This window comes from Hakea prostrata, chromosome 9 (genome assembly GCF_041222555.1).
Source record: "Hakea prostrata isolate BN-2017 chromosome 9, UWA_Hpros_2, whole genome shotgun sequence".
In the NCBI taxonomy this organism is placed as follows: Eukaryota; Viridiplantae; Streptophyta; class Magnoliopsida; order Proteales; family Proteaceae; genus Hakea; species Hakea prostrata.
In genome coordinates, this window is record NC_142608.1 from 23,635,787 (window position 1) to 23,648,195 (window position 12,409).

The 12,409-nt window shown below is 37.8% G+C and overlaps 1 non-coding gene across 1 annotated transcript; it reads right to left on the reverse strand.

Annotated features, from left to right (window-relative positions):
- Positions 1-2,699: 2,699 nt before the first annotated feature.
- LOC149005037 (small nucleolar RNA R71) lies at positions 2,700-2,808 on the reverse strand. Its single transcript, XR_016170083.1, has one exon. It is a non-coding gene; the product is annotated as a small nucleolar RNA R71 (small nucleolar RNA).
- Between the last annotated feature and the right edge of the window lie 9,601 nt (positions 2,809-12,409).

A 12,409-nucleotide genomic window follows, 5' to 3' on the forward strand; every position in this document is an offset into this window, starting at 1 on the left:
AAAAAAAAAAAGAATAATGTTCCATTTGTTTTGGGCAACCTAGTAACCGGGGAATATGCATGTAACCCATGTGTATTTTTTACGTCAACAGTGGCCCGAAATATGAGCATGCAAGGCACTCTTGTTTGTGATCTTGTTGAGTAACCGGGTATCTTCATCACAAATGAGCGATATTCGCGTAAAAAGGCAAGATGACAACATAAAAAAAAAAAAAAAAAAAAAAAAGTTCATAAATAATAAGTTTGGGGGTCAAATGCTCAAAAGAGTATGAAACAAGTTCTTGGGGTTGTAAAAAGATATGGATTCCTAATTAGTGGAGAGGTAATCATTTGGTCAACATATTAGATCAATGAACTAAACTTGATGACCATGATTCAGCTATACTAGGGTGATCCGGGGCAAGATCCTTAACTTTCACACACACACTTGAGAGCATCTTGATGAGTAAAGTATGACATCTAAGTGTTATTGGCCGGATGTGTTGGATCTGAAAATTTAGAAAAAGATTGAGAGGCAACTTCTGTCTAACACTCATCCTATTGCATGCTTAAGCCGGGTTATTTGCTTTTCTTTTCTTTTGATTTCCTCATGCTTTCATTAGTAGTTAGTTGTTGTTTTCATTTGTCTTTATTGCTCGAGGTCAAGCAATGTCTTAAGTTTGGGGGTGTGATAACTCTATGAAATAGAGTTAAGATTTATAACTTTTATACTTGAGATGGCTTGATTTAGGAGTATTTTGTCTTTGTTTTAGTGATAGTATTCATTAGGTGTTGTCTTATTTAGTCTCAACATGTTGCATTTTGTTTAGTTCATTTTTGTCACATTGCATGAATTTCCCTTCTTTTTATGGATGAATTTGATTGTTTCTCTTTCTCTTGAACATGTAGGTGAAGATTCATAATAGAAGAACATGTCCTCTAACTTTGTTGTAGAGTTGTTGCTTGCATTGCTACAACAACGGAGCAGAATATTCTCGAGATCCAATTCAAATGGAATTGACCAAAAAGGGCTAACTTAAGTGGACTAAATTCTTGTAAATACATGATGGTTTTCAGCCCTTGATCTCAGGAGGAAGGTTCTAATCCTATGGCCAGAATCTAACCTAATGATTGAAGACATTTATGGAAGAAAGAGAAGAGAGGCAAGGAGGAAAGAGGAGAGATTCGACCAAGGTGGGGAAGAGAGACTTGGCTGAGAGGAAGGAGGTAGAGAACGAATCTTTGGAGCTCTTGTGGAAGCAAGGAGCTGCTGGAGTTGCTTGATTTCTTTGAAGAAGAAAGTTGGAGCTCATGTGGAAGCATTGAAGCCTTAGTTTATTCTTGTTTTTATAACTCTATCTTCTTATTTTCTAGTCTCATGTCAACTATACTTGGTTTTATGCATTTGAATTCTGTTATGGGCTAAATCTTAGTTGTGTTGGGATGATAGTAGTACCTAAACCTGAATTTTGATATGTAACTAATCATGTGTTCTTTAGTTTTATTGCAATCCACTTTATTGTTAATGAATTCAGCATATTATATTGACTAATTTCAGTTCTTGAATGATCTTTCTTGAATGAATGTTATGATTTCATTAATTGGAAAATTAATGAAGTCTAGGTGTTTGTTGAATTGTGTGAGTTAGCATCATCTTTAATTAGGTTGTGTTAATTAGTAGGTTGGGTAGGAATACCCAATTACCTCACATTACCATTGATTGGATTGGGTTTAAATTGCATTCTTAATTCAATTCTTTATAGGAATATGCTGATGTTGATTTAGGATGCTAGCTTATGTGTATTGGAAAATACCATATTGCCATTCATTCCAAGTTCTTGATTTATCTTGGGGTTGTAGTATTGCTTTAGTATTTGTGTTTTAAAATTAGGGGGAAGGAAACTTGATTCCTAACACACTTGTCACTCATTAAGTTCTCCATTGCTCAAATCTACATTTTAGTTCCTTAGTTTTCTTTTACTGTCATTTGGTTAATTAGTTAGACAAACACCAATCAACCTTGTTAATTTCATTTAAATCAATTTTATTTTTACATTGAAAGTTAAGGATATAATTCTCCGTGGGATCGATACTTTACTTATCATTTATTACTTGATTGCGATACGTATACTTGCGTGGTATCTTGAGATACAAGCAACAAGTTTGGGGGGGGGGGCGGGGATTTTTTTTTTGTAAATAAATAATTTTTTTTTTTCTACAAAATCTTTTTTTTTATTTATTCTTTTTTCCCCCTTCTCCTTATACCCCCCACAACCCACAAAAAAAAAAAAAAAAAAAAAAAAAAAAAAAAAAAAAAAAAAAAAAAAAAAAATATGGCAGGTGAGGGTGATGATAGAGATAAAGCCATTAGAGGATATGTTGTCCCAAGGTTGCATGAGCTGAATCCAAGTATAGTAAGGCTAGAAATTCATGCATTACATTTTGAACTTAAGCTTTGTGATGTTCCAAATGCTTCGAGACTATAGGGCGGGATGCCAACGGAAGATCCTCATCTCCATCTTAGACTCTTCATGGAAGTAAGTGATTCTTTCAAGATACCTGGGAGCAATGAAGAAGCCTTGAGATTGAAGCTATTCCCTTACTCATTGCGGGATAGAGCAAGAGCATGGTTGAACTCCTTACCTCCACAATCGGTAGCCACATGGAATGATTTAGTAGAGAAGTTCTTGATGAAATACTTCCCCTGCATCAAAGAATGCCAAGTTCCGAAATGATATCACTTGGTTTTCAACGAGTTGGATGATGAATCTTTGTATGAGGCATGGGAAATATTTAAGGAGCTCTTGCGTAAATGTCCTCACCATGGTATTCCTCATTGGATTCAAATGGAGACTTTCTACTATGGTTTAAGTGGACAAACTCGATCCATAGTGGATGCATCAGCAAATGGGGCTATATTGGCAAAGTCTTACAATGAAGCTTATGAGATCTTGGAGAGAATGGCCAACAACAACTACCAATGGCCAGCTAAGAGAGGTGCTACAAATAAGAGAGTGGCAGGGATTTATGAGTTAGATACAGTGACAGCTTTAACTTCACAAGTGTCATCCCTAACTAGTGTGTTAAAATCCGTAAACTTGCCTACAGCTGTACAAACTCAACAACATACATCAGTCTCGTGTACATATTGTGGTGGGGAGCATGTCTTTGATAGCTGTCCATCTAACCCAGAATTTGCTTACTATGTTGGTAATTTCAGCAATGCCAATAACCCATATTCCAACACCTATAATTCGGGTTGGAGGCAGCACCCTAACTACTATTTGAATGCTCAAGGATAGCATGTAGGCCCATCTTCCATCCCACCTCGACCTCCTCAGCTTCCAAGTGCTCAACAGCAAGTGAAAATTCAGCCTATGGAATCCTTTTCAACAATAGAGCTTCTATTGAAGGAATATATGGCAAAGAATGATGCAATGATTCAGAGTCAAGCATCTTCATTGAGAAATTTGGAGAATCAAGTTGGACAGCTAGCTAATGCTTTAAGCAATCAACCTCAAAGATCATTGCCAAGTAACCAAGAAAATCCTAGGAGTGAAGGCAAGGAGCATTGTAACGTTATTGCATTAAGGAGTGGAAAACTTCTATAGCCACCTCATTCAAAGCCTAGCCAACAGAAAGGACCTATTTCTATCCAAGAAGAAGGGGAGAAGGAAGATCCTGCTACTGTTCAGAAGGAACAAACTAATTCAGTAATAGAAGAGTGCTTTGTTGTGGTTTCAGAAGAGTTGGAGAAAGAGTGTATTAAAAACCCACTAGAGCTTTCATTGGCAATAGAAATTAAACAAGTGGATGATGAAGCAAGTAGATATATGGATTGGTTAGAGGCAAGACCAACTAAGGCATTGAGTGGGAGTAGATTTGAGTCTCTTGTATTATTTGAGCTTGAAACTAAAGCCCCTAAACCATCAATTGAAGAGCCACCTATGTTAGAGTTCACACCTCTTTCAAAACACTCTCAGTATGCCCATTTGGATGCAGCCAAAACACTCCATGTTTTTGTTTCAGCACTTGCTAACAAAGGAGCAGGAAGATATGCTACTTGAAGTGCTGAAGAAGTGTAGAAGAGCAATAGGATGGAGTATAGTAGAGATCAACGGGATCAATCCTTCGGTGTACAAGCTTAAAATTTGGTTGGAGAAATGTTGCAACAGGTATGTGAAGCAGCAAAGGAGTTTGAGTCCAATTATGGAAGGTGCACAAGAAGAAATCATTAAATGGCCTTGGGAACTAGAGCATGCAGTGGATCATTATTTTCAATCATCCTTCAAGATGCTTAAAAAGAAGGGAGGTCATCCTTCAATCATCCTTCAAGAAGGGAGGGAGTGTCGGGAACAAAAAGAGAGTGATTAGGTGTTTTGCCAAACTTATCATTAAATCAAAGCTAATTGAGCAGAGCATGTTTCAATATCCGACAAATTTCACTATCTTTGTTGTAGCGATGTGGCCATAATGCTACTACAAAGTTTTGATCCTCGCTACGGGTCTTACATGTTACGTTGACAAATTACATTCTCTGTTGAAAATTACATTACCGTGTTCGTTGCGGTAGCAATGCCACTGCAACACCACAAAGAACGATAAAACCACTCACCTGACCCGGTTTAACCTTAAACCCAACCAACCCATCAAAAATACACTTCAAAACTTCTATTAAACCATGGTGAACCCATACTGATTCGAACCCATTTATTTTTTTAAACCATTCTGAACCAATACCCACCCCAACCCATTACACTTCTCATTTCAAACCGAAATCCCAAAACACTCGAGGCTCACTTCTTCTCACCTAACCAGCACCATCGTCTTCTCCACTGCGATTCATCCTCCTTTCTTCTTCCATTTTCTGCTTCTCAAAGACTTTCACACCTTCTTTTGCCTACATTCACCCATCAAAGCAACATTCTTCTTCACCGATAATCCATCTCTCACAAAAACCCTAACTTTTTTCCCATTCTACAATCAAATCACTTCTCAGAGGAATACCGGTGCTGTACTGGGTTTCGGGCATGTTTTTGTGGTGTTTCGACCTTCCATGTTCCCTACACCACATCAGCAAAGTGTTCTTCCCATTTCTTTTCTTTCCTTCTATATTTTTGAAATTTTGATTTCTTTGTGTTTTTATCGAATGTTCAATTTGTGGTTTGTGGTTTATGTGTTTGTTCTTATACTGTCTTAGTGTTTGTTTTCGTTATGGTATATGCAACTTTTATTATTTGTTTTAGGTGCTATTTTGGAGCTACAATCACTTGCACACACCAACACAGAATTTATGGGTCATCGATACCCTATGCTCATATCCTCTGTTTTTGTTCTTGCTATTTGCACCTAAAACAACACAGAATTTCTGGTTCTTGCTATTTGTTCTGTTTTATGCAGTTATTTGTTTGTTAGTGTTTGTTTTTGTTTGATTAGTTATAGTTAATTGTTTGTTATTTGTTTGTTTTTTGTTTTCTACTTTTATGGTGTTTCTGTTTTTGTTAGATATGGTCTGTTTTAGTGTTTGTTTGATTCGTTGTTTTTTATCTTCTACTGTTTCTGTTTTTTTTATGTTTAGTTTGATAGTGTTTTTGTTTGAAGTCAATTTTGGTTGTTAGGGGTCAACCTTGTGCATTCCCTTCGAAATGGCCCCTCAGAAGAAGAGCAGAACAGACCCTAGTTCTAGTGCTTCAATGGTCACCCTTTATTTTTACTCTCCCATGGCTGAGGCCTGCTTCACATCCATCTTCACCAAGAATTTTCTTCAAGAGAAGGGGTTTAAATTAACACCCACTGAGGCACAACATTTCCATTCATCCCATCCATCATAGCTGGGCATCACTGGGAACAATTTTGCATGAAGATGAGGATGTTGATGATCTTGCGACCTAAGTTGTTCGGGGAAGTTCTGTTCTCTTCTCTTCCTTTACTCTGTTTTTCTTTGTTTCCCTATTATTTTTTTTTTTCTTTCCTCTTGTGAGGACACTGCTCATCTTTAGTTTGGGGGTAAGTTTTGCAATGTTCCAATAATTGCATATGTTATCTTCATGTTATGGAAGTCCCCAGTTACTTAATTTTCTTCAGCTTTTTTCTCTAGCTGTATAGTTTTAGATTTTAGAGTTGCTGTCCAGTTTTAGAGTAGCTGTTTTGGGTAGATGTTTTGTGTAGTTAATCTGGCTTTTCATGAAATTTGGATGGTTGTTAAGGAATGTGAATGTCAGTGCCTCTTACTCTGGTTTTGTTGGAAATCTTACTCATGTTTGTGATGCCATATTATTGATGCACCAAGTGATGTTTCAAGCTCTAGAGAAACCTGGGGAAAAGCTGGATCAATGTGAGAGTTTTTAGGATTTTAGAATTGGTTAAATGAGAACTTCAAGACTTACACATTAGGGATCCCCATTTGGCTGTTTCCAAGAACTTTGTGCATTGTGAATATTGATTGAGGTTTGACCCCTTCCCTTCCCCAAAAGAATAATGCTCCGCTGATTTGGGTTGCCTAGTAACCAGGAGTATGCATGTAACCCATGTGTATTTTTTACGTCAACAGTGGCCTGAAATATGAGCATTAAAAAAAATATAAAAAAAAAAAAAAAAAGAGAGAAAGAAAGGAAAAGAGAATAATGTTCCGCTGTTTTGGGCAACCTAGTAACCAGGAATATGCATGTAACCCATGTGTATTTTTTACGTCAACAGTGGCCCGAAATATGAGCATGCAAGGCACTCTTGTTTGTGATCTTGTTGAGTAACCAGGTATCTTCATCACAAATGAGTGATATTCGCGTAAAAAGGCAAGATGACAACATTAAAAAAAAAAAAAAAAAAAAAAAAAAAAGGGGTTCATAAAGAATAAGTTTGGGGGTCAAATGCTCAAAAGAGTATGAAACAAGTTCTTGAGGTTGTAAAAAGATATGGATTCCTAATTAGTGGAGAGGTAATCATTTGGTCAACATATTAGATCAATGAGCTAAACTTAAAGACCATGATTCAGCTAGACTAGGGTGATCTGGGGCAAGATCCTTAACTTTCACACACACACTTGAGAGCATCCTGATGAGTAAAGTATGACATCTAAGTGTTATTGGCCAGATGTGTTGGATCTGAAAATTTAGAAAAAGATTGAGAGGCAACTTCTGTCTAACACTCATCCTATTGCATGATTAAGCCAGGTTATTTGCTTTTCTTTTCTTTTGATTTCCTCATGCTTTCATTAGTAGTTAGTTGTTGTTTTCATTTGTCTTTATTGCTCGAGGTCAAGCAATGTCTTAAGTTTGGGGGTGTGATAACTCTATGAAATAGAGTTAAGATTGATAACTTTTATACTTGAGATGGCTTGATTTAGGAGTATTTTGTCTTTGTTTTAGTGATAGTATTCATTAGGTGTTGTCTTATTTAGTCTTAACATGTTGCATCTTTTTTAGTTCATTACTGTCACCATTACATGAATTTCCCTTCTTTTTATGGATGAATTTGACTATTTCTCTTTCTCTTGAAAATGTAGGTGAAGATTCATAATAGAAGAACCTGTCCTCTAACTTTGTTGTAGAGTTGTTTGCTGCATTGTTACAACAACGGAGCAGAATATTCTCGAGATCCAATTCAAATGGAATTGACCAAAAAGGGCTAACTTAAGTGGACAAAATTCTTGTAAATACATGATGGTTTTTAGCCCTTGATCTCAGGAGGAAAGTTCTAATCCTATGGCCAGAATCTAACCTAATGATTGAAGACATTTATGGAAGAAAGAGAAGAGAGGCAAAGAGTGAGAGGAGAGACATTCGGCTAAGTTTGGGAATAGAAACTCGGCTGAGAGGAAGGAGGTAGAGAACGAATGCTGGAGCTCTTGTGGAAGCAAGGAGCTGCTTGGAGTTGCTGATTTGTTGAAGAAGAAAGCTGGAGCTCATGTGGAAGCATTGAAGCCTTAGTTTATTCTTGTTTTTATAACTCTATCTTCTTATTTTCTAGTCTCATGTCAACTATACTTGGTTTTATGCATTTGAATTCTGTTATGGGCTAAATCTTAGCTGTGTTGGGATGATAATAGTACCTAAACCTGAATTTTGATATGTAACTAATCATGTGTTCTTTAGTTTTATTGCAATCCACTTTATTGTTAATGAATTCAGCATATTATATTGACTAATTTCAGTTCTTGAATGATCTTTCTTGAATGAATGTTATGATTTCATTAATTGGAAAATTAATGAAGTCTAGGTGTTTGTTGAATTGTGTGAGTTAGCATCATCTTTAATGAGGTTGTGTTAATTAGTAGGTTGGGTAGGAATACCCAATTATCTCACATTACCATTGATTGGATTGGGTTTAAATTGCATTCTTAATTCAATTCTTCATAGGAATATGCTGATATTGATTTAGGATGCTAGCTTATGTGTATTGGAAAATACCATATTGCCATTCATTCCAAGTTCTTGATTTATCTTGGGGTTGTAGTATTGCTTTAGTATTTGTGTTTTAAAATTCAGGGGAAGGGAAACTTGATTCCTAACACACTTGTCACTCATTAAGTTTCTTCCATTGCTCAAATCTACATTTTAGTTCCTTAGTTTTCTTTACCTGTCATTTGGTTAATTAGTTAGACAAACACCAATCAACCTTGTTAATTTCATTTAAATCAATTTTATTTTTACATTGAAAGTTAAGGATATAATTCTCCGTGGGATCGATACTTTACTTATCATTTATTACTTGATTGCGATACGTATACTTGCGTGATATCTTGAGATACAAGCAACAAGTTTTTGAAAATGGTCCAACAAGTTTTTGGAATAACAAGTTTGTGGGTTACTGATATGTTCAAAGGGTTGTGTGATGAAAATGGGATATCTAGTAACTTACTATTCCAAGGACTCCACAGCAAAATGGGGTTTCTAAGAAGAGGAATAGAATCTTGCTAGACATGGTGAGATCCATGATGGCACAGGCAAACCTACCATCTCTTATTGGGGAGATGCTTTGCTGACTGCGGCCTATATCCTCAACTGAGTTCCAACCAAATTAGTTCCTTCCACACCATATGAGTTGTGGACCGGAAGGAAGCTAGATTTGAGTTACATGCGCGCATGGGGATGTGCAGCATATGTTCACTCTACTTCTCACCAATATGGGAAGCTTGGACCCAAAGGAAGAAAGTGTATCTTTGTAAGATATTCTAAACTCTCGAAGGGACATGTCTTCATTGGTCTAGATGAGAGTGAGAGGAGAACGGAACTTGAGTTTAGGGATGCAACATTCTTGGAGAATGATTTTTCGTCACTTTCAGGAGTTAACAACGAATCATCGGAATTCTTTGAGATACAAAATAGTGATCTTGTCACTCCAGGGATTTAGACTCTGGATAATTAACTTGAGGTTCATCTAGAAGATCCTAGTGGGAGTGGGTGTGCAGATGTGATAGCTATCTCAGAGGGTGAGCAATCTGACATGCACTTGCAGATTGCTAGTAGGCGCGGGCTAGTTCCTCGTCGACGTTTTGACATGGAGGATGAAGCCTACATGGTATGTCACACCCCGCCCGCCGGGCCCGGTTAACCACCCGACAACCCGTGGGTGCGAACCGTCACAGGATCCATGGTTTTAGTCTATCAACAATAATAAATACAAATACAGATAATCAAGAGCAAGAATAGTGCAATAATTAATAAAAAGGTTACAGGAGTCCAAATACTCCAATAAATATCCAAGAACGAACGAAAGAGGGAAAATCAAGAATCAAAAGTAATATCGAGTTCAGCGGAAGCAAAATAAATAACTAAATGATCTTCTCTCTGGTTTTCTTTTATAAATCTAAAAACTAGTTTTCTAACTTAGCAAATAAAGATGTCCTCCAATCTTTCTCCATACGATCATCAAAATCCTGGCAATCTGCCTCCGTCGGCCATCAATGGTGCTAAAAGTGCACACAAGCATCTTCAAGAGGCTTCATGCTCTGCAAGTTCATGTACCACTGTCTGTCTCACATCAGCTTCATACGAGAAGGCTCTTTCATATGAATCATCTCCAACTTCCGACATTGTGCAACAATCTGTACAGTTTATATAATACATACAATGAAAGGAATGAGTTCCAACGAACTCAGTAAGGAACAAGCAATTCTCATATATATGTCAATACAATCCACGAATGCACAGATGAAGTGATATGGATGGTATGCAGAAATATGAATGCTACTAAGATCTAACTATGCAAGTCTCTAATGGCTAACATGCTTTAAGATATACACCAGCCCTCCTCTGGGTAAGTCTCATCACTCTGATCCGGCAAGGACTGGTTACCTCTGTAGGGATCCTGGGCAAAGGGGTAAGTCCACACCTGGCTCGCAAAACCGTGGCTGGGGGTTAAGGCAACACTCTCTTACCACAACCATTGGCAATGAGTACTGGCGCATGTCGGGGTTTCTAATCCAATGCAAGGTCATAATGGTAACATACTATATGGAGTCCAGATACTTCCCCTATGGCACCGACCAACTCAGTTCAGTATGCTTCGCAACCTAGGAGTAAGAATCCTCACGGACTGGCTATCTCTGTTGGACTCTACTCCTTAACCCTATGGTCATCCACATATTATTGGGGCGGATGCTCTCATGATTCCTCACGACACCCGGTCCGGTCCTTGGACATCCATGAGCTCAACCCTAACATATGCAACCCTACCATTACATGACCAACAGTGGACCACTGAGTCTCCGCACGGACTGGTTACCGCTGTTGGATGAAACATAGTAACGTCACCATTGTCACGGGTCACCCGGCTTCAATTCCCCTGCCGAAAGGGTAATAGCATGTGGGGTATCTAGCCATGCAATTCTAGACACTCCTAAGTATGTCATCCAGTAATCATGATAGGGCTAAAGACATCAGCAGGCATGTGTCCCATTCCACAGCCTTCTGATATCCCAAGCTAAGATATCCCAAAGGAATACCCCTTCCATCACAACTACACTACAATCACTCTTTATCATACCATGAACAGTTGTGCAATATCATGAAAGATGAAGTACATCAAGGAATACCAAAAACAGAAAGTGTACAATAAGATTCACATGCTTTATACAATTACAGCAAGTTACATGATCAAAGAATAGTAAATAGAACAACAGAATCATCATGTATATGTAATTGCATATAAATAAGAATGCATGTCCTTACCTATAATTATGTAAAATTCCTCTAACTTGAATTCCAGAAACTATTATAAGACTTTTACTTGAAACAGAGAACACCTAGGCATAAGGTTACAAGAATATATAAGAGTCAAGAGTCAAAACAAATCCAAAATTAAACTTACACAGACACTGGAAACCGGCCGGTTGCTTGAGCCGGTCGCTTAGGTCGAGCGACCGCCACTAGTGACTGCCCCAAAAACAGAGAGTTTCAAATGCGAAACTCAGGCTTCTGATCATCCGTTTTCAATCCGAATTTCGAGTGATCATGGCCAAAGTCTCGAATCTAACACTCCAAGAGACACTAGGTGAAAAGGAACCTAACAATTATCATAAATGGATTACCCAGAAACACTCCCCTTGACTGGATTTATCCATTAACAAATGCAGGGATTCGTTTCTGGACAGGATCTCATCAAGAACATTGGAAAGGGAGTACAACAAATCAAATGGGTAACCACTAACAAAAAGGGGATGGGTTCATATCAATCAGAGGTTAAAAAGAAGAGAATTGCAGATGGAGATTCATTACCTTAATCAGAATCACCAAGAAGAGAAGAGAAAAGGTTTCATATCATTAATAGCACTTCAGACCTGAATCCCGCACGTTTCCACAGCCGCCTAATTGCCCAAAATAGAAATCCCGAACATAATAATGCGTTAATAGGGCGAGGGATGCTATTTATAACGAACGTGGGACAAAATAGGGCAAAACCCCTAAAACAGACCGGGCGGTCGCTCCAGGCGGTCACTTGGTTCAATCGACCGCCACTAGCAACCGCCCCCATGTATATTGCTATACAAGGGTGCTTTGCTTATGGGGTTGATGACCAAGTACAACCTAACCCAAATGAAGACATGGGGGAGATCATAGTCCGAAAAATCAATCTCAATAGGTCAATAATAAAGGGGTTAGGGTTTCATCATAACATATGGCTCATGAAAAGGTTATGATCACAGAAATAGAGGGAATGATTGTTATCAAGAAAATAACAAGAAATCATAGGAAATATAGTTTAGGTTAATAGAAACATTACCCATGAGGTTTCCCTCACATGGAAGGTTACAAGAGGTTTCCAGAAAGAATAGAATGAGATCATGATGATGATCATAGATCTCAAAGAATAGAATGAGATCATGGAATAGATGGTTGCAAGGATGCATCATCTTTTTCCTGATCTCAATCAAGAACAAGAACGAAGAAAGAATAATTAGAAATCCTAATTAGGTTAAACATGGATCATGAAGA